The sequence below is a fragment of the Silurus meridionalis genome, chromosome 24, assembly GCF_014805685.1.
Source record: "Silurus meridionalis isolate SWU-2019-XX chromosome 24, ASM1480568v1, whole genome shotgun sequence".
NCBI lineage: Eukaryota > Metazoa > Chordata > Actinopteri > Siluriformes > Siluridae > Silurus > Silurus meridionalis.
The window spans coordinates 10,765,431-10,788,491 of record NC_060907.1 but is presented as its reverse complement, the minus strand read 5'-3'; the positions used below and the strand labels follow the sequence as shown (position 1 = coordinate 10,788,491).

The window sequence follows — 23,061 nt, the reverse complement described above, 5'->3', positions numbered from 1 at the left end:
GGATTTAACCATGCATGTGAGACCCGCAGACCTACCAGGACAAAATGCCATGTCCCCGTGGCTGAACGAACCCCAAAACCATCAGAATGCGTGCCAAGGAGAAGCAAACAAAACCCCGGAGAACTCGCCACATTTGAACCCACTTAACATATCCCACCACATGCTAATCGCCAAAAAAAAAAAAACGCTATGGTAGCAATTATATGAGCGAGTTTGCGGATGGATGCAGCAGGTATTCCATTCAACATCACACACAGAACCTAAAAGACACTCCTTCGACTTTGCTATGAACTGTAGAAGAAAAAAACAACCCCGATCTCATGTAATATGATGAGGAGGAACTGGTAGAAGAATTCGAAGGGCAGGGCACACCTGTCATTTCCATGGCCATTTCCATATCTTATTATTTCCTACCTATTTTGTTTCTTGCTTCAAGCCTAAGCACTGAATCAATGTTTATTTTGTGTGTAAGGCATTTAGCAAAAGCTGGTGTTTTCGGAGATATTAATACAATTCAACTCACAAACAGGAACACAGCAAACATGCTCAAGCGTGAGTGTAAGCTATACAATAGCAAAGAGGCCTGAAATCATGATGACATAACGGTATAGCAGATGCACTCCATTTCTTACAACAGGATACACTAATGTATAGTGGACAGTGGGCAAAACACAGATTTTTGACGTGTAATCTCTGATTTATACAAATCCACAGCATTGAGTTCGATGTACCCCGATGTACACCATAAAATATAATCAAAAATATTAGTGATTAATGAATCTGGTACATTAGCAGCACGTCCTCAAATCTGAAGCGCCAGAGCTTCTTTTCTTAGTCACCGTTTTAATGGCAAGTATCATTTTAATGAGAAATCCATTATAGCAATAGTGGAACAAAAAACAATAAATAAATAAAAAACGCAAACATTAAAAACTGCAATGCAATGCAGCTGCAAAGCAACACAGAAGACACTCAGCTCAGCTTGTTGGAGATCATTCAGAAGTGAAGAACGATGGTATTAAAGTGAAACCCAATCTCTATAGGCAGAGTTGAGAAGACTAAAGCGCTGCTGCATTGCTCTTTCGCAAGAGTACAAACAGCATTGTGGGTAATGTAGGCAACGGACCAAAATAGAGCACCGTGTCAAGAAAGATGCAGCACAATAAAAAAATACAAAACTAAATATGAAATCTCTTAGATGAATATGCTAATTCAATTCGCTTCATCGTTCCAAAGTAGCGGACCAGGACGGGCTCGCCGACTTCCCCAGCTTCTGACGTGCACAAACCAAAACAGTTCTGCAAACGTTGTCCCTGACATACCGTGCCAACGCCACCTTCCCTTCCGTAAAACCCAATCTCTAAAAACTTCCGTTTCCACTTCCCATGGAATTGTACAATCCTTTCTCTAAGAAAGTTACAAATATAATAAGCAAATAAGAGGTGACTTTAAAAAAAAATGTATATCCAGCGTTCTCTTCTCTCAGAGGCCAAACCAGCATGAAGACCAGAGCTTGCAGTCACATGAGCCTGTGATTTGCATAGGACAGGGTTTTGGGGGGGATGTGATGTATTGAAACTAGTTGTTGTTTTGTCATTACTTTAGAAAGAAAAACCCTCCATAAAAGTGCTCAGACCCAAAGCAGAAACCACACACACAAGCATGGACTCCTTTAGGTTTATTGCGTAGCATGACATGAATTATGACAAAGTCACTATGAGGGGGAAATATTTTGGTGCTTGATTGGATCAGTCCATGTTGGGAAGGAAATGTAATGGTGGTCTTATTGGGAGCAGTGGTGGAGAGAGCAGGAGCAGGCCAGTACTCTGGAGTCGATGAGGCCACGCTCAACAAAACATCGTTTGTTTTGTAGGCTAAAGCGAAAGGCCATATTCAAAGCAGACATTTCCCTCTTCAGGAGCACAGGTAAGGAAATAAAAGGCGCCTGCAACTCTCATTTCTTGTTACTAATTATAGCAAACTTTGCTTGGAAAGATTTTTCAGATACTTAGTTAACAACGAAGTGCGGTAACTAAATCCAGAGACGGCCTGAGAGACTTCCTCCTGCTGGGATTCTCCACACGGGACAACAACAAAAAAATAAAGCATTGAGTCTGTTTTATAGGAGAAAAGATACGTTTTAGTCTCTGAAAAGATGAATTAGTTTACAATATCTAACTCGAAGTGGTGAAAACATTTCCTTTAACATCTCGACTTGCAAACCCGACTTCAGCTAAACTCTGAAAAAGAGTGAAAAACGTTGCATGGTTGAACTTCTAACACCAGAACAAACTTCACACTTATCTTCTAGCTTTTTTTTCCAATCTTCACGATGTTGGGAATTTGTTCATTTGACTCTTTTGTGTGTTTTTATAAGGAGAGTTAAACGCAGGGCCGTGGGGTTGAATGGGAGTAAAGCCAAACGTGTTTACCGGCCGATGAGCGCGGTGGAGAAAGTTAGAACCGACAATAAAAAAAAACAAAACAATAAAAGAACCGAATCTTACCGTATAGATTCTATTATCATTCACACACACACACTGGGACACGGGACTCTACTCCAGCCAAAAGTCTTTCCATTCCTTAGGTGCAATTAATACAAAAAAATTTTTTTAGAAAGTGTTGTGGCACGAAAAGAAAGCAATTAGTCGCTCCTTCACTAAATCCATTCCCCATAAAAAATGTGAAGTATTCCACAAACCGAGATCTTCTCCCTCTCTTCACCAACAATTATAATCCTCGAGGTAAGTCGCCCATTTTTGCCGAGAAAAAAAATGTTTACGACCAAACAAAGAGCAGCTGCAAAGAAGAAAACAATCCAGAAGAATCAGCGCAAAGAAAAAAACAATCTCAGCTTCCAAAGGGGAAGACCGAGTGGAGCTACATAACTGCTCCGAGACTCCAAAAAACTTGTGCAGCCTTCTCTCTCTTCTTTTTTCCCCTCTCTCTCTCTCTCTCTCTCTCTCTCTCAAAGAAGTTGTTCCTGTTTCGCCAAAGGCTGGGGGAGGGGTGCTGCTGAACAGCAGGCTCCTACTAACCCAGGCGGGAGCACAAAAAGCCCAGCTCCAACCTCAGCCTGGATATCTGTGTGTGTGTGTGTGTGTGTGTGTGTGAGAGAGAGTGAGGGGGGAAATGGCGGCGATCATGAAATCCACCGCTTTAAAAACGGCAACCTTTTGTTTGTTGCTGTTTTTGTTTTTTATCAGTGTGAGAGATGATATCGAGCCCGCGATGTCAGGAATAGCATTGTATCGGGTAAAACTGCCAGCAGCAGGGCTGCTACAATGTTGCATTTTGGGCTTTAGATCTTTTGAAGATCAAACAACACGCCGCCGAACACACGGCTGATCTCTGTGTGTGTGCGTGCTGTGGGATGTTCGGGAGCTGCTACACACACGTATAGAAAACGGCTCGATGTGGGCAATATTCTTGCGCAATCGCTTGAGCCGAAAGAAGAAGAAGAAGATCGCCCCCCACCCCCACATTCCTAACACTCCAAAAGCAATTTCTCAACCCCACGTTTTTTTTTGGACCATCAGCTCATGTTGTGTTAACACTTCGAAACGCAAAGACGACGAAGAGACACGGAGACACCATGTTATCACCTTCACCGCACCGGAAATGTGCTGCTCGGAACCTGCATCAATCACTGGTACACTTCCGACTACCTGTAAGATCCTCAGCAGAAAAGCAAAAAAATCAGCCCACAGCCACTTACATGGGGTTTATTTCGCTAGGAAAGTCCTGCTGACGTGAGCTGGTCCCCCCCTACATACACCCTTAATGGTTCAGTCCACGCTGCACGTTGCAGCTCTGGGTCTACAAATACAAATCGATATACAGACTTACATCGACGATATCGATATTTCAATAACATTTGCGCCACATAGGAGTCGGTAAATTGGATATCAGATCTAAGTTTGTGTTCATTTCTGTAATTAAGGCTGATTACGACTTAAAAGTGCTGGAAAGTGAAAGGTAAACGTGTCCACTTTCACAATTTCTAACCCCAAAAAGTCCCTGGGAAACCACTGCTTTTTAACATGCAAGCCATATATATTTTTTTTTATTTAAATTTTTTATACAGGTGACAAATAATTAAATGAATTTAGATGGTCAGTGTCAGTTAATTGGTTTCTCCCAGGTAATTATTTTATTAAAGTCAAGTGCATTATGACCATAAAAACCTAAATGCGCAGGTGGACCGTGCTGCACCATGAGGACGATATTTTGATAATAAATATGTGAATGGGAGAAACTTTTTTTATCCCAGTTTAGTCGTAGTCATTTCTCTCCGTATTCCAATTCCTGCTGCATTATTTAGGTTGTTTAATCTGCATGATAACAGCATGTTCTTCCCGCAATGCAAATAAAAGCAGTTGCTACTCATAAGCTGGCTCAGTATGCTTGGATGAGACCCCTCTTGCCCTTTCATACACATGAACTCCAAGATGCTTGTGACATACACTTAACAACCAGAGCCACTTGTGTTCTTTCAGATTCCTGGCCAAGGAGGTTTTTTGTTTGAGATACAGAAGATACAAAGTATTAAACGTTTCATAAACACATAACTGTGTCTCTAGTCCTGGTATATATGCTGCATGGATAAAAGTATTGGACCTCACAAACTTGTTCCAGCATGACAATGCTCCTGTGCACAAAGCCAGCTCGATGAACATGGGTTAAAGTGGAAGATCTTGAGAGGCCTACTGCAGAGCTCTGACTTCAACCCCTACTGATCACCTTTGGGATGAATTGGAACACCCAGAACCCCAGACCTTCTCACCTCACCTACATCACTAAATGGTTTTTCTACCGCCCATGTGGCACATATCTCCACAAGCACGCACCAAAATCAGGTGTCCAAAAACTTTTGTCCATATAGCTGGACAATTAGAACTCAATCACGCCTATTGGTCATTTAATCAGTTCTTGTGAATGAAGTGGGCAGACAAACGTTGCAATTTTGTGAGAACGATGCACTTTTCTAGAAAGAATTTTTCACATCACAAGCAAATCCCGTTCCATCTCAGGCTTTCTGAACCTCATCTCAATTCCTATAATTGTCTTATTCTTTTTCTTTTTTAAAAGCATGAGAGCTGACAAAAGCAGTGGCGCTGCAGTAAACAATTAGCCATCTTTCCTCAGACTTCTCCTCCCCTTCATTTTGAGGTTTGTTGGTTTGAACCAAAACAAAGTGTCCAGCGAGAAACTTTTCAGCCACTCTGCTCATGCCTTGAGTCTGCTGCAAAAGTTCTCACCCTCTCAATGGTAGCAAAATCACATGCTTTTCCTTCTTCATGACTGATGGAGTAAATGCAGTGCTGCACTCATTCAAGTTCCTTCGAGCAGTGTGGAAGCATCGCCGGCACACACAGCGAGCCGGGAAAACTTCAGGGAGAAGTACAAAAGAAGTATAGGCAAAACGGAGTTGTGCAAAATCTGTGAATGTCTTACAAGTAACCAAGCGAACATCTGCTAGGAATTCCCAGAAGATAAAGAAGTGTTGATTGATCATATTGTGAACTTTTCTTATGCTGGAGCGTTGCACGTTCGATCAATCACAGAAAGAAAGAAGTTTCTCGGCCCATCGTGCAACTGTTTCACCGGCTGTTTGTATTCAGTTGGGCTCGTTTGACCAGTTGAGAAGATGATTCCTTCTTCTTCATTATTAGAATCCCATCACTTGTCTTTCAGACAAAGTCCACCTTATAACACTCCTATTGCATATTGTTTCCCACTATACACTATGTGGACAAAAGTAGTCGAGACACCTGTCTTTTCCATAACCGTTTCCTTATTCAGACTCAGACCGCCTTTAAAAGCCTTCCTCAATCATAAGAAGATTTTTACCACTGTGACATTACTCACAAGGTTACCGAAAACATTCCAGGATCTCCAAACCCAACCACTCAATTGTATACGGATGCAGAAACATGACATTTTTCTTTCACTTGAACTAGGAGACCCAAACCTGCTCCAGCATGACAATGAACACAAAAGCCAGCTCTATGAACATCTGCTTTACAAGGAAGAGCTGGAGTGGAAGATCTCGAGCGGCTTGCTATAGAGCTCTGCCCTCAACCCTTGACTGAATGATCTCCATGAGCACACTCCAAAATCTAGTGGAACATCTTCCCAGAAGAGTGGAGGTTTTTATAACAGCAAATCCACAAATCCTATAATCAGGTAACTTCCATATCCATATAGCAGTGCTGGATGAAATATAAATGGTAAAATATGACTTCAGTAAAAGTTTTTCTTTAAACCTAAGTATCCAAAGGTATAGTACCTTTGGATACTTAGGTTTAAAGAAATGAATTTATTACGGCTATAATGTTTCTATTATCATTTTTGCTTAATAAACTTGTGTGTTTATGTGGGTCCCCTGGTGGTCTAGTGGTTAGAATGCGGCACTCTCACCACTGCGGCCCGGGTTCGATCCCCAGTCAGGGAACCAACCCCAACCACTCTTAGTGCCGGTCCCAAGCCCGGATAAATGGGGAGGGTTGCGTTAGGAAGGGCATCCAGCATAAAAACGTGCCAAATCAAACATGCGGAGGATCCGCTGTGGCGACCCCTAACGGGAGAAGCTGAAAGAAAGTTTAAGTAGAGTAAAGAATTGCATGTACTTTTTTTACTGTGCCCTACTGCTAATACAGTGTATGTCAGAATAACAATGGTAAATAATTAGTTGTTTGCAGGTGTCAGTTAAACAATTCCTCCTGTGAAGGTAAGCAGTTGTTGGCCTCACTAATTCCAGGCTCTAGTGAAAGCTGAACGTTTGGATTGCAAGGCTGTGCCCGTGTCCTTGCTACAGCTGAGGTGTCAGCAGATTTATCGCGACAGATGACCATCTGCTCTTGCTCTTCTGACCTTTAACCTCACCTATAGGATCACTTGCTATTGGTTAGTTACTTCTTCGGTTTCTTGTGAAAGGAGACTCAGTGACTCTCAGCGAGCATTTTAAAGTTATTTAACCAGCGAATGTTGGATTTTCTACCTAACAACAGTTGCGTTTTATATATATATATATATATATATATATATATATATATATATATATATATATATATATATATATATATATATATTTGCATTACTGCATGTTGCAACACGAAGCGCAAACATTATCCTATTCCTCCGGGATGATTTTATAAGAAACACACTCTGCGAGAGGATGAACGATCCAAAATAATCCCGTAAATAGAAAACAGTACGGAGCGAAACACGACTGAGGCAACGTATTTAAACAACACGATATCTCTAGCTAGAAATAGCACACAGAAGGGAGCAAAGAAAAAGGGAACACAATTGTTCTGATTCTGCCAACAACTGAACGCTACCCGAATGGTCCACGTGCACGTTTCTGCGATTAAGGGTGTGCGCATGTGCACGTGTGTGTGTGTAGTGGTGACAACGTTCTCTTCCTGTTCGTAGTAAATGTGAAGGATGTGTGGAGCTCTTGGGATTAACAGTGTTTGTTTGCAATCGAATCCTGAACATAAACCCTACCACTACATCCACCCAAGAGATCGACACGGAGAGCAGACAGGAGAGAGAGAGAGAGAGAGAGAGAGAGAGAGAGAGAGAGAGAGAGAAAAGGCTATACAAGTCCAACCTCAGCATCTCTTTCCTCCATCTGAGGGTATACGCTATTCCCCGAGACGTTTTCCTGCAATTGCGCTCGTTGCTTTTACTAACGTGAAATCCCCCTGAAATGGATATAGGCCATCCATTTACTCCTTTTTCCCCCCTGTACATCTACTACACAGAAAAATGCTCCCTTGTTGAAAGGAATGAAAATACCTGTTGATGCTCACCACTGTGAATTCATCGGAAAACAGAGCCATTACCATTTTCGTAAAAAAAAAAAAAAAAGGGGTCTCGGATGTTTGTGTTCGTTCTGTACGAAAATAGTCACAACGTTGCTCTTTACTGAAGAGCACAGACCAGGTTTTTGTGCTATTTGTTTCAAACTGAAGTTAGATCAATAAATGCATTGTTGGATATAGAGCAGAAGTGCATCTCTTCACAGAAACTTTAGGACAAAGGTTCTGGGAGCGATGGTGTTCAGCTAGAACATGTACCAAGACAAGAATCAGCTGATACCCTCGTTTTAGTTTTTGCTATAAAAAGGACAGGAGCGATTTAAAAATACCCTCAAACAACCCTCTTGTTTTAAGAGTGTATCTGAATATTTGTCCTGCTCTTGCTAAGGCTATGATTTAATGCTAAGATGGACGATTAATCTTGTGTTAAATGTTCTACATAACTCACTGGCTGTCAGTAAGGGCTTTATCCTGGTCAGGGTCGCGGTGGATCCGGAGCCAGGAACACTTCACGTGAGGCAGAAATACACCCCTAAGTGCAATGCCAGTTTATCACCGGGCACACAAATTCATACCCTCATGCACACTTAGAGGGCAATTTGTCTTAGCCAATCCACCTACTCACCCCGAGAAGTGGGAAGACACCCGGAAGCCCATGTGGAAATGAGGAGGACACTTCGAGATGTGGGTGCGAGTTTTTTTAGTGGAAAAAAAAGACGAACAGACCAACTTTTCAGTAGATGTTAGTGACTATCCAGCACTCAATATGACTCTATATGTGGTGGTGTGCTGATCTAATCGAGATCACAAAGCAGGAAGTCCCAGAGTTACGATTGTTCCACTTCAGATTTTTTTCCAAAGCTAAAAACCTTTGTGTTTTCGTACGATACGCTGGGATGCTGCCGGGACGTACGCATTTCCCGACCTTGCGGAACGCCTTACTCTCACCATACTTGGTTGTCTCCGTGTTTCAAAGCCCAATTTCAGCTCTCGTCGCCCTGCTTTTTAATCGGCATCGCCGGACACCGAAACACATACGTGTATCATATAAAGTTTATACATTACGGGACTGTAAATTGCCCCAAATTATGTACTGTAGCTGATTCAATTATTAACATACTACCCAATACTGCACACCATCTGTTTAAGACTTCTGGATAGGCTTATAAATTATGATGGGGACATCGGAATGCATGTCCATCGTAAGGCGTCGGAGGCTACTGTACTTCCTTCTCAGCGAAATTTACAAGAATCCAAAGTTTTTCCATCTGTGACTGTACACTTTACAGCCTTACATTTCTATTTCTTCTCAACCTGTTTGTTTCTACGTCCCTGATACAATACGCTATAAAATCTATTCTTTTTAATCTTTTCTCACAAAACTCTATCGGAGTTGATGTATTATTTTTTCATTCTTATTGTAAATAAGACTCCATAAAGATGTCAGGAAATGAGCTGCGAGTTTAGCGGAAGTTTATCATCGCATTCGAAAAAGAAGGTATCCATTCTCACCATGCGTGACTGCAAATAAAAAAAACATTTAAAAAAGTATCTCATCCCGAATCATCCAGTCTAACCAGTATAGTTGTGTAGCTTCCCTCTTCCCAGCGCACCCCCTCACTACTTTGCCGTTAAGTGCATGGATACTCTCGCTGCCTACTGGGGTCAAATATCAATTACAAACTCGTCGGCTGAACGAAATGCACTGATGAATTGAAAAAGATATCAATTAGCTTGTCATCAGCAGGCCTCCTAATAACAATCAATTTAACCAGGCCCCATCATTTATTCAGCGCATCAAAGCTATGAATTAAACGCACACACAAAAAAAAAAAAGGAATCAATACAAATTACCGTATAATTGCTGTTTACAAAATTTAATCGTTCTTTCACTTAACCTGAGTGTGTGAATTGTGGTTGGCTCACAATTGAACATATTAAATATTCATTTGGGCGGACGCGAACCACGTGTGAGTCAGAGGGAGCGGGGAGGGGGCGCTCTAGCTTCCAGGTTGCAGTACCTCTCCAAAAAAAGGGAGAGATCAGGACTAGATTTTTAGGGTTTGTGCGACATTTTTTTCCCTCCTTCCCGTTGGTGCAGTTCTATCAGCCTGAACGGGACACAAAATCTTTCGACTCGGCACAAATGTCACAGCAAAACAAACTCTCTGCCTGGCCCGCGCTCTTCCTTTTAATTAATTTCCTCCGATTTTGGCAGGGCGCATCGCTCAGTTGTTCCATCCATCTTTCCTCTCACTCTCACTCCGACTCTTTCTGCTTCGCTCCACTCTGCTGGACACTCTGTCATTGTAATAGAAAACATTTCTCTCTCTGTCTCTCTCTTTCTCTCCAACACACACACAAAGTTGAATAAATACTGAATGCACTCAAAGAAGGACCATTACTAAGCCACCTGATACTAAACACTGTCATCAGACAATACACACAACATCTCCAACATCTACAACACAGCAGGAACCAAAATATTCACGGACCCTACAAACCTTCACACACAACTTAACACCTCGATATAAACTAATCACGAACACTAACCCAGACCTACGATGCTCATCCTCTTCCGGTCTTTTCTCCCAAACGAACTAGTCAATGGACAGAAACACTAAGCGGTGTGTAGCATTCCAACACGTCCTCCGAGCCCTGCTTCTGAGACGCAAGATATTATCTTACACCCGAACAAATGCATGTAGTCCTTCAGTAGTAGTAGTAGTACAGGACCGGACCACCATGGTGGTGTTTATAGGGGTTCTTCTAGAAGTCAGACACTGAACGTGTTTTTTTTTTTTTTTTTTGAAGCTATGGTGGTACATTCTTGGCATGACATCCACCTGCATGCCATCTTTATACCACATTAAAGATGCAGGTGTCCCTTCTGTCATCTATCTTTTAGTGCTCAGGACACCATGGCAGACATGAATCAAGCCTAGCTTAAAAAAAAAAGTTTTTATGACCATCAAAGTGACATTGACATAATATTAATGCCACTAAAAGTCTCAATACATACCAGCTACCGCCCTAAAAACTATGCTATATTTTCAAAATCTTACTTTCCGCCTTGTTTATTTATGTCATAATTTTGGGCTTAACACCAAATTCGAACTTAGTATAGTTTATAAATATACTATAGATAGATAGTTCTTTCAGCTTCACCCGTTAGGGGGCGCCACAGCGGATCCTCCGCATGTTTGATTTGGCACATGTTTTTACGCTGGATGCCCTTCCTAACGCAACCCTCCCCATTTATCCGGGCTTGAGACCGGCACTAAGAGTGGCTGGGGTTGGTTCCCTGACCGGGGATCGAACCCGGGCCGCAGCAATGAGAGCGCCGCATCCTAACCACTAAACCACCTGGGACCCTAGTTTATAAATATACTCTACAATACTATATTGTTTAGAGCAGTTCCATTGTATTGAAAAGTATGGAGACTGACGATAACTGGTGCTCCTCCGACCTCGTGCGATTTCATTGCGGACAGCAAGTTAGAACGAACGTGAAATTCCACACCAAGTACGTTCTGCGACGCTGCAACATATGTGTTGAGACGTTTCGAGTGCCGCTTCAAGACGTAAAAGAACATCGCTGGAAGACGACGAGAGAACAGGAAGACCTTCCACGAGCTCAACCAGAGAAAAACGTGGCGACGATCCGTGCGATCTCACTTCCGCACACGCCCTGCTCGCCAGAGTCCAAAGGTGCTTGACATCCTTCGAACAGAAGAATTCCAGGACGCATTCCAGTGGCAGGAATGCCGGGAGCGCTGTATTGCTGCCGGGACTGTTTTAAAGGTGAAACGTTGATAAATAAGTACTTTCTTGCAAACAGAGTGAGTCTGGAAACTTTCTGAAACAAAGTCGGCGTGTCTGATATGAACATGACTTCATAATACACAGCTTTTCTCATCTATGTGAAAGGAACAATATGAAGTATTTTTCATCGTTTTATTCTGCCTGCTTTGGGAAAGGTATATTTTGGCCGAAGTTGCAGCAATTGATTGTTTTTTCCCCTTATTTCTGAGCTGTGCACCAGACATGGCCTGGGAAATGTATTAAGCGGAACTCATGGATTAAGAAAGTATTCTGCAACCAGTTCAACTATGAATATTTCAGTGTTTTCAGTATCAACATACAGGAACATCTGTATCCCAGTTTATTCCTACTAAAGTCTAATTAATGACTTTACGTTGCAGCAGTACATGAAATCATGCGGATACAGGTCAAGAGCTCGAGGTAATGCCTGTATCCAACATCTGGATGGGGGGGTGAGTGATGCCAGTGACTTCGGCAACGGTATGTTTGCTGGTTCAGAAACTGCTGATCTTTTAGTTTCCTCAGAATTGTGCAAACAAAAAAGTGAGTTGAGGTCAGAAGATGTCCAGACTAGTTTGAATAGACAGCAAGGATGTGATAACACAAAATACCAATCTTTATATCCATGTTGAGCAGAAAAGCATCTCAGAATGCACAACATACTGATGGGACAGATGGGCTACAGCAGCAGAAGACCCCTATCAGGCTCCACTCCTGTAAAACCAAGAACAGGATTTTGAGGCTACACTGGGACACTGGTCAGGTGAATATTAGAAAACTTAAAACTCTCAATGGAAACTTTTTCCCGTGTTGTTTTTTTGAGTCTCCTCCATAAAATGTTTTTTTTTTTCTTTTTTCAGCAATAAATGATGCAAGATTAAACCAAAGGGTTTGTCAAAACCCAGTAATATAATAACAAAACCTAATAACAACTAGAGGACACGCGTGACTTGATAGATTAATGACTGTCAAAATGAAGGCCAATGAGACGTCGCGATTTCCGTATTTAATCTTATTTCTTCAGTACACTTGAAACTTTCGCCGGCTTTTATGACTGTACCCTAAGCGCCGACATTATTGCATTTTTAAGGACTCGAAATGCGTCTTTTTTTTTTTTAAACCACAAGGAACCTCAAGAACAATTCAAGAAGCTGAAAGGGACCGTTTTGATTTCTTTGTTCGTGTTTTTGAGGTTATTGTGGTGTGTGGTGAACACCTCAGGGAGGATTTCTGGACACGTTCATTTATTAAACAACTCGAAATCTCACATCACGTAGCCAACAAACACACACACAGGATTAAAATGATACACAGTGATCATTATATGAGAAATTGTTTCCATGATGCACATGAATCAATGAGTTGAACAACAACATACACTACAAAGACAAAAGTTTGGCCACCTGATCAGAAGATTTGTGCTTTTTCAACATCCCGTTCCACATTTAGTCTCTTTTCACTGTTGTTATAACCTCCACTCTTCTGGGAAGATGTTCCACTAGATTTCGGAATGTTCTTATGGAGATTTGTGCTCTTTCAGCCACGAGGGTGTGAGTAAAGTCAGGTACTGATGTGGGTTAAGGAGGCCTGGGGGTGCGTTCCAATTCATCCTGAAGGTGTTCAGTAGGTCAGAGCCACTCAAGATCTTCCAACACAAACTCATTTAAAGTTTTCATGTTGGAACAGGTTTTGGGCTCTACATCCGCTACTACATCCAAACACGTCCTCTACAGATACGGCTGGAAAATGTAGCGTACGTTATGTTCGATCACCTCCTCAAATTGCACTTTTTCCATTTCTGTAACCAGGTCAAATGCTTTCCATAGCTTAGTACTACCTATTACTAACAAGACATAGAAGCAAAAGTGTGCTGGACATAACATTGTAGCTTACATTAATATAGAAATAATAGACATATGCCTGCCGTGAGCCGAGAATCCCACGGAGTAATTCTGCAGGACTGTAGGGAATCTAATTTGGAGCCCTGCGGCGAAACGAATATCGCACGACTCTCAATTACCTTTCGAATGTCACGCCGCTGAATGTAAGTGTTCGCAGAATTGATCATATGGCTCAATAACCGAGGCCTCGATGCTCCAGTATGCTACTAATTAGCGCTGCAAATGATACATAAAGGTGATTTTGGCTTCCACTTTCCCTTTATCTTTTCTTTGGACTAACCGTGCACACACCAAAGCATCAGGCACACACACACACACAAGTCTGTTTCTGGTCTATTTAAAGAGTCTTGGGTATTTTAAATCGACTTTGCGATTGCCATAAAAACAATGGAGGTCTGTGTCAATGAGGAAGTAATGGACAAGTACAAGATTCAATTCAATATTCAACTGCTGGGCCCAGAGTTTTTAGATCAGCATGTGAAAGTGCTTTTTTTTTTTTTTTATCAAACGACAAGCTGAACCACAAAATCTCCCAGTCAGCATTAGTGCCAGACTGTCAATGGGTCATTGTGCCGATTGAGCCAAGACATGCAGGAAGCAGCAACCAGGAGTGACATCAACGCTCAATTTCAAATCAGTGTGTGACCAAAGTAGTCCTCCGTACTAATACCTCTCTTTGGTATGAGTGTCATTATTATTATGTCTTTTCAATATTCTTTAAAACCTTCAGACTAGATATCCGTATACATGGTTATAGACAGGTATCCATTCCATCCTTTCCAAAAATGCATGTCTGGTAGAAGCTGTAAACATGTACACACTCCATGTTGGAGACTCAAAAAACAGGTGGAAAATGTTTTCTGGTCTAAAAAAAAAAAGACCAATCAAAGAACGTAAAAGTAAAACAGTGCCATGATGATGGGCAACACTACCACCCTGAGAACACCATTTATATAGTGGTGCTAGCAGTGTAACCCTGGCATCTTCTTACCCTCTCTGACTAATATCCTCATCAGCAGGTCATTAAAATGTGGTGGTCTGCCTCCTCTAGACAGTGGAATGTTCAGAGATTTCAACTGTTTCTTTTTTTCTTCTCTGTTTGTTACTATTTCGACCTTCAAGATCTCTTAGTCAGCAGTCGTGCAGGTCTGTCACTGGGTCATTGAGCCGGCCGAGGAGGCAACTGCGCAGGATGTGGCACATTAGATCAGAGACTGATCAGGGTTGATCTAGGACGTATACAAGAGGGTGGCAAAAATAATCCTATTTCGAAGGCGCCTCTATTTACTTTGGCTCGCTGCTGATATGCATCATTCAAGGCATCGATAGACTTCAGACCGACCGGGTTTCCACATTTAATAAACACGTATCATGTCCAGTTCACTGTTCAGGCAGTTATGTGGGCTCTGGATAGTTGTTTATGTAGCGATATAACTGACACCATCCCCAGGTTTCTTCACCATGTGAATGGATTTAAATGAAGCTCCCGAAACTTTCGTTTTTTTCAACTTGCATGCTCTTTTTTGAGTAGGACACACCGCGACTTTAATGGCAGTTTTTAATCGAGAGAAATCTAAAAATCTAATCCAGGGGAACATTTTTGTGCCGGCAAATCGGAAAGCAGAACGTGAATTAGGGTGGGTCGTGAAAAAGATGGAAAGAAACATACTGCATGCTGAGTAAAAAAAAAAAAAAAAAAAGGCAAGAGAAGTGCTGGGTTGTAGAGTTTCATTTTTAGAGACTGTCCAACTAGTAAAGGATCCTGTGGAAAAGGTACAAGGTGGGGAAAAAAAAAAAAGAGAGAAAAAGAGGACCGAGAGAAATCTAAAGCTCCTCCCTACTTGACTGAAAGAGCTCGCTCTCTGCTGGGCCCCACGACCCGCTTGGAGCACGGCCAGAAGCCACAGCACCGCCAAGGAACTCGCTAACACGCACACATTTACACACAGGCTCGCGCTAACATAGTAAATGCACAGCGAATAGACACAAGCTCTCATAGTCACCCCCCCTCCCTCCCTCCGTCTTCTCTGACACAAGGTCCCACTTAAAACCACACATTTATAAACTTGCTCACACACATGCACACACTTGGTCTCTCTCTTTCTCTCTCCTCGTCTCCCTCTATCTCGACTTTGTGCCAGCACTCTGTCCCCCTGATAAAGAAGCTTTTGAATATCAATGAGGTTTATTTTCTCCCTCCTCTCCTCGCAACCTTTATAGAGGCACTAGCTACACTTGGCTTTTAAGAAAAGGGGGCTGGTGTGTGTCTGTGTGTGTGTGTGTGTGTGTGTGTGTGTGTGTGTGTGTGTGTGTTTGGGGGTAATTAGGAAATCAATACCTTTCTGCAAGCCGTCTTCAGCTATGCGCGCCAGTATTGACGTGGTGTATGTCTTTCCTCCCCCTCATACACTCTCACACACACACACACACACACACACACACACACACACACACACACACACACACCTACGTGATTAAACAAAGACACGGCTATGAGTACACACACAAGCTATGCAGGAGCTGTGATGAGGGGGATGAAAATCAGTGGCTTCATTTGCAGTGTATGGGAACAAGTCTTTTTGGTATAAAAATACTAAACAGTTATAAACTCTCTCTCTCTCTCTCTGCTATGCATTTTATTACTATGCATATTTATACTGTATATTGTATAACTGATCAACCTACACATGTATAGTATATGAAACTAATACGACGCTGCCGGATGGAAACACGCTGGAGGAATGTTGTATTTTCTTTTATTTTTTTTTACAAACTCGCCAAAATACTAATATACCTGTGGTGGAATGTTTATGTGATTTAGGGCTACAGGGAACCAGGTATCGCCATTTAATAACAAAATAACAGCTTATGATCCTCATTAGTCCATTGCGGTGACTAATTACTATTGTCCGGGAAACATAATCATTACTAAGCACACAGCAAGCATGTAAAACGATTGTCTAATATCATTTCCGGTAATATTTTACTCATAACGGTGCAATTTGCAATGCCGATATAATGTTTACGGGAAAGACAGTGAGAAGGGTTTGGCTATTATCTTTTGCCGCGTAATAAAATAATCATAATCATGACGTGAGATGACACATGTCAAAACCTGCGAATGTATGAAGTTTATAGGTGTGTGTGTGTGTGTGTGTGTGTGTGTGTGTGTGTGTGGGTGTGTTTGTATGTATAAGTGCTGGCAGTGCGCTCGCAGCCCATCGCGTTGTTGTGACAGTGACACGAGGCAACAAGATTTCCATATGCAAATGAGATGTAAACAGAGCAGCAGGAGAGCTGCTTGGGTGGCTACAAGGAAGGTGTGGCTAGCATCGCCATGGAGACAGGTCAGCCAATGAGCGCTCGGGATGGCAGCGTGGATAGAGGTGAAGGGCCAGGAGACCTCCGTAAACGTACGTAAGAGCTCGAGTGACCTGGAGCAACCCTGTTTATGGACTGCACTGACATCATTGTGATTTAGTGCTTATTTAGAGTTTGCAAAGGAGTTGATAGTCTGCCTCTGCCCTCTCACTGATGCGCTCTCTTGAGCACACACACACAAACACAAACACATACACTACCACACACACACACACACGCAGAGCTTGACCAGGCCCACATAATTAACCATCCTGAGCATTGCCAGGGAAATGAGGTCGAAGGTTAATGCTTACAAGCTTCCTGTGGCCTTGAGCTGCAAAAGTACGCAGTGTGTCATTTGGATAGGTAGAAGTCACGTTTACAATATTACGAGACCAGTTCTGTAGATTACAGTGTGGTTTTATTGCAAACGGTTTGCTTATAGGTTTCATAGGGGGCAGTCAGGGTACGAGACACTATTTTGTTTTAGTTTTTTTAATGGTCTGGTAAAAAGGTATCGAAAACAGTACGAAAACCGCACCCCCGAAGCCCCTATGGTACTTTAGTGAATTCATCTGGACATTACAACAGTAAGTTGGTTCCAGACTCAACAGAAAATGTGAAGTAACATAAAAGCTATATTTATCACTATTAATGAGTAATACAATAATGCGTTTTTTCTAAAATTGGAATGAAATTTGTTAGTGAAAACACATTTTAAAATGTTATTCCTAACATTCCTGAACATTCGGTCCCGCTGCGGATTCCCACCAATTTTTAAATAATCTGCAACTTGCTGTTAGTTAGGTTCCACATGAGAACCCGGAAATTTTTCGAGCCGCAATTTATCAGGGGTTTACTGTATATACATGTATATGTGTGTAGAATGTATAATTTTGGCTAATATATATATATATATATATATATATATATATATATATATATATATATATATATATATATATAAAATCGGAAATTGATTTCGTGGTCAACTCTCTAATATATTCTTTCTATTGTGTTAGTTAGAAAAGTCCTGTTGTTTTTGTGCATGCCAGACTTACTATATGGCATCCTTCAGGAAACCTCGACATCCACTAACCAGTAATCGAGGTACATGTTGCCTTCAAGTGCCAGAGTTTTAAACATATGAGTCGATAACCTAAAAGCTACAAAAAGATACCTAAATAACTCGGATCTTTGGGTTTTTTCACCATTTTTATAATGAAATTTTGATATAATAAAGTTTTCTGAAAAAAGCTACAGACACATTGAGAAGTGTTGATTTTAGCTACTTAGCTTCTGGTTTATTTGTTCACTGAAGGTTCCACCAAATACTGGAGCAAACAACAAATATCCAGAGCAATCTAAAGGGTTGTCTATGATTAACTTTAAGAGAATAATGCAACTATACATATCTATAATGAATGGAAATTCTGTGCCATCATAGATAAAGATGGCATTGCCATTGTCACCACTGGCTCGCTCATTAGGGACAAACTTATAGGCACTAAACTTATAATCACTAACATACAAATTCAAATTCTATAACCTGTTTATCTCTATAAATCTGCTTTCGGACAATGTCTATTGTTAAAAGTGCTACAAAAAAAACTGAGTTGGACTGATTTGAATAATGGTATTGACTTGTAGCTTCATCCTGGGTATCTGTGAGGTCGTGTATGTGGAAGAGGGCAGATAGCACTATTGTCCTAGTGTGTTCCACTGGGAGTTTGCACGTGTAGAGCCTGGCTTTACAGGTCTTAGTTTAAGTGTGTGTTTGGCTGTAATAAGGGAAGAAATTGGCAAAAAAGAGAGTAAAGCAAAGGTATGGACAACTCTTGGGAATGTCATAAAAACATTTCGTCAATCATCAAATCAGACAACAGACTGTTTTTTTTGCTCTATTTTGTCTACAAACTAGGGAAAACTTCATGTTTATTTAAATATGTGCTCATATGCATAACTGTATACGCTGACTGATAACTGTGAGTACCCCAGTAGAGCAACCGTTAATAAAAACTGCGGAGAACAACGAGGGCAGTGTTACTGTAATATTAGCTGCATACAAAGGGGTTGAACGACTTATCGCGTTTAAATTACCCAAAGGAATAGGCTCTCAAGCAACACTCTACATTTGAAACAAGGTCTGGAAATGTAAGAGGAGATCGCATATTCTGAGCATTACTCGTATGGATTGTCAGTAAGGCTAATTTTGTCCATATGCTGTTGCTTGGCATCCGCCTGGAGTTTGCTGAGATGCAACTTAGTCTGAGAAACACAATAAAACGCCGGCCGTTTTAAGCTCTCGTAGTGTGTGAACGGGTTCGAAGCCTGGAGCACCAACCCTAGCAAAAACGCTCCCGTCGTGCGGCGCTGCATGACGTAGCGTTCCCGAGCACGAGAAACTGGTTAGTGTTGGTTTATGCAACGATTATAAAATTGCTAACAAAATGGTGGACTTGGAGGCGTAAAAAGCGAGGTTTAATGCTGAGCTTCGAAATGGATTGACTGTTGCATATTGGAGCTCTTTTTAGGAATGCTTGCTAGTCTTTGTGTGTGTGTGTGTGTGTGTGTGTGTGTGTGTGTGTGTGTGTGTGTGTGTGTGTGTGAGAGCTCTGGCTAGTTAAGTGGTTAGCTGTGGCGCTCGTTCCCGAAATACACCAGAACACTGTTCCAGCAGCACAACCTCTCACACTGAGAGCACACACTAAAAATATCCCTCACACACACACAAACACACACATCGAGTAGTGTGGATGAGTGGGGGAAGGGCACCACACATGATCCCAGACACAAACACTCTCTCTCAGACACATACACACACACACACACACACACACACACACACACACACACACACACACACACACACACACACACAGTGCCTGCTGTCTCTCCCATTATTGCCTTGTTTATTTCCTGAGTATGAAATCTATCGACTGGCCGACACTGTGCACACCATCAATCGCTTTCACTTTCAATCCCCACAAATCCCCGAATTCCGTTTGTACAAACACGTGCACACAGACACACACACACACACACACACACACCTAAGCAGCAACCTGGTTAAACCTTGCCTAAGGCTCAACACCTAGACCTATATATCTTTACACACACACTACCTTCACTGCAGTACAGATCAGACATGGCCGACTTTCCAGCGCATGACCGAATACAGATCATCTTTCACCATTCATAGAATTGTGCTCTTCACGCACTGAAACCTGATCCGCCATCAGCGCGGCTCATTTGAGAGGTCTGTTGTTTGCAAGAGGTTGTTCATCAACCGAGCTGATGTTCGTTTTCGGACGGTTTTTAAACACTTGGCTTCTTAAGGCTATGTTTTTTTCTTTAAACGCCTAGAAAGATTGAGCGTATTATTGTGCTGTTTCCCGTCTACTTTGTAAACATGGCGCAAAAGTCCCACGTTTCTATTATTCTCCATATATTTCTGTAAAACACTACTGGAGGGAATGTCACATACTCGTGTACGTTATAAACTTCGCTCTATGCCGTTTCGTTGCTAATCTAAAAAGATAAATAAATAAATAAATAAATAAATAAATATAAATCTGGGTACAGAAAACATTTCCGCTTTGCTTTTGTTTGTTTTTGCTCATTATCGGTTGGATTTTATCGATAGGATGTGCCAAACAAAACGTCTTGCCGAACAAGTTGTTACTATAGAAAGGAAAAAGTGTCGTCACTGAACAAGTGCATTAAAATAAAATTAGGAGGTGAATTGCAGCCAAAAATTCTGTCCAAGTTGCTGTTAGTAAAAAATTGATCTCATTGAGATCAAAATTCATCAATGCTGTTCATCCTGCTGGTTGCCAGATTCAACTGTGGTTTTTTTTATTGTCTCATTCAGCTTAGATTGGTTTAGAGGAGAGAGTGGAGGTAACAGTGGGGACCGGTAGTTTTCCGTGTCATATCATTGGCCCAAACCTGTGATCAGAGAAGGGGAAAGGTGGCCTAGCTACAGCGCGCTGCGTACACGTGCACACGTTTATCTTTCAGCCACTATACGACCTTCTATTTAAATAATTAATAATGGCTAAGTAGTATTGTGCAAACAATCTAAATGTGACCCCGACATCCGGTTTTCTAAAACAAAAACCTTTTCAGAAACGTCTTTTAATTTCCTTTTTGTGATCTGTTTTAACAAATCTTACAGTTTTTGTCAAAAAGCCAGGAGACTGGTCACATGTCCCCACAATGTCAAACCTGACAGATATTCCTTATGGGGACATTTCAATATAAAAACACCCCCAATCCACAAACTAAAACACACACATGAATACACACATGAATACAACCAGCTACAGTGAAAATCTACTGAGCCACAAACCATAACACACACACACACACACACACACACTGTTTATATCTCGACTATACCCCACCTCCCCAGAGACCCATTCCACATTCCTCCACCTCCCTGCATTCTTTTCCTGTTGAGGAGGGGGTCTGACCGACTTTCCTCTCTCTCTCTCTCTCTCTCTCTATTTTTCCTTCTTTTCCTTTCTTAAACACACAAATTGGCCCTTTACACACACTCCCTTTCTCTTTCTGTCCTTTTCTTCATCCCCTCATCTTCTCCTCTTTGCCTTACTAGCTCCCAATATTCCCCCCTCTCTCCCTCTCTCTCTCTCTCTCTCTCTCTAACAAAGGTGTAATGTAAAAGACGCCAGAGCATCTCTCTGACCTTTGGTACGGTGTACCCTTTTTGTCCTCCGATGCATGTCCCATTGCTCTCTTTTCCCGCTTTGTTTCTCTTCTCTGCTAAAGAGATAAATACAGTATATTCAGAACTTGATTCGCAGGGGCCCAAATTAACACAAACCCCAGAGAAAGCAGCACAGGGAAAAAAAAAAAAAAAAAACAAGTGGTGGGCAAGTTATTATATGGGGCAGCAGCTGGAGTGGACTGATTTAATGTAAATGTGATTTGCCCTTCTTTGCAGCTCAAGTGAGGAGACCAAGCGGGAAAAGAGAGGAAGAAGGAGACGAAAGAAGCCAGACATCTGCACAAATTACCTACCCAGTGAAACAGTAAACAGGAAAACAAGTCTCTCTCTCTCTCTCTCTCTCTCTCTCTCTCTCTCTCTCTCTCTCTCTTACACACACACACAAACTCAGTATGAAAGAAAGGAAAGGATAGTGAGCAATAAAAGGTTCATGGTCAAGGCCATCTGAGCTCGTTTCTCCACCGATGATCAGGCAAAGTGTCCTTATCAAAGGAAGGGCATTGGAGCTTTGTTTTATTCGCTACTCCCTCCTACTATTCCCTCGTGTGTGTGTGTGTGTGTGTGTGTGTGTGTGTGTGTGTGTGTGAGAGAGAGAGAATGTGGATATATGGATGGGTATTGTGTGGTTACGTTCTCCTCCATGAATCAATCTCTCGTTAGGGTTTTGTCTCTGCCGGTGGCGCTCGTCAGTTCACTAGGCTCACAGTGGGAACGAACACACACTCACACACACACACTTAACGCACACATGCCACCTAGCACTACAAAGATGGAGAGCTAATTATTGAGGATAATAATATTCAGAACTGTGCTCCTCTGCTTGCTCCCAGTGGTAAGTATACTACAGTCTGGAGTGCTGGTTCGGAATACAGATAGCGTCGCTGGCTGGGTAATGCAGGTAGGGCAGTTCAATTGAGTTCAGTTCCGTTTTATTGGGTGTTTCAGGCCGGTGTCGTGCGCAGTGATTTAAAGTGATTGCCACGCGGCCGAGTTCGACCGCGCAACCCGAGAGCAGTGTTGGTATGGAAACAGGAATACCGAAGCAGTGCAGAGGGCAGGTGAGCGAGAGAACGCGAAAGAGCCACGTTAAATAAACCTTTGGTGAGTCCGCTGCTCCGGGTTCAGCTTTCCAGGTCTCTCTTAATTACTGAGGAGAACCTCAGAGTCAAGTCCAGCGCAGTACGAAGCAGTTAACAATCAGGAACTCTCAGGGCCTGGGAACATTTCTCCGGGCAGTGGAATACCGATGCCCAAAAAAGTATCTACCTACATCGATAGTTTTCTGGAGATTACAGATGGTGACACAACTTGCTATTCGATGCCAGTATTTACAAGCTGGTATCAAAAAGCGTCGAGACTCGCTCTGTTTACAAGAAAGTACCTTTAAAAT

At 42.0% G+C, this 23,061-nt stretch overlaps 1 protein-coding gene across 5 annotated transcripts in view; it reads right to left on the bottom strand.

The window, feature by feature from the left end:
* bcl9 (BCL9 transcription coactivator) overlaps positions 1–21,653 on the bottom strand; it is a 63,868-nt gene extending 42,215 nt beyond the window's left edge. The window contains exons 1-2 of one of the 5 annotated variants that reach the window (XM_046837121.1): positions 2,702–3,529; positions 2,508–2,582 (exon numbers count right to left, since the gene is read on the bottom strand). The gene's annotated coding sequence lies outside the window, so the exon portion shown is untranslated. Of the gene's footprint in view, positions 1–2,507; positions 3,532–3,605; positions 3,681–21,629 lie in introns of those variants that run through there. The other 4 variants (XM_046837124.1, XM_046837123.1, XM_046837125.1 and 1 more) reach the window with 4 other exon arrangements.
* Positions 21,654–23,061: the final 1,408 nt, after the last annotated feature.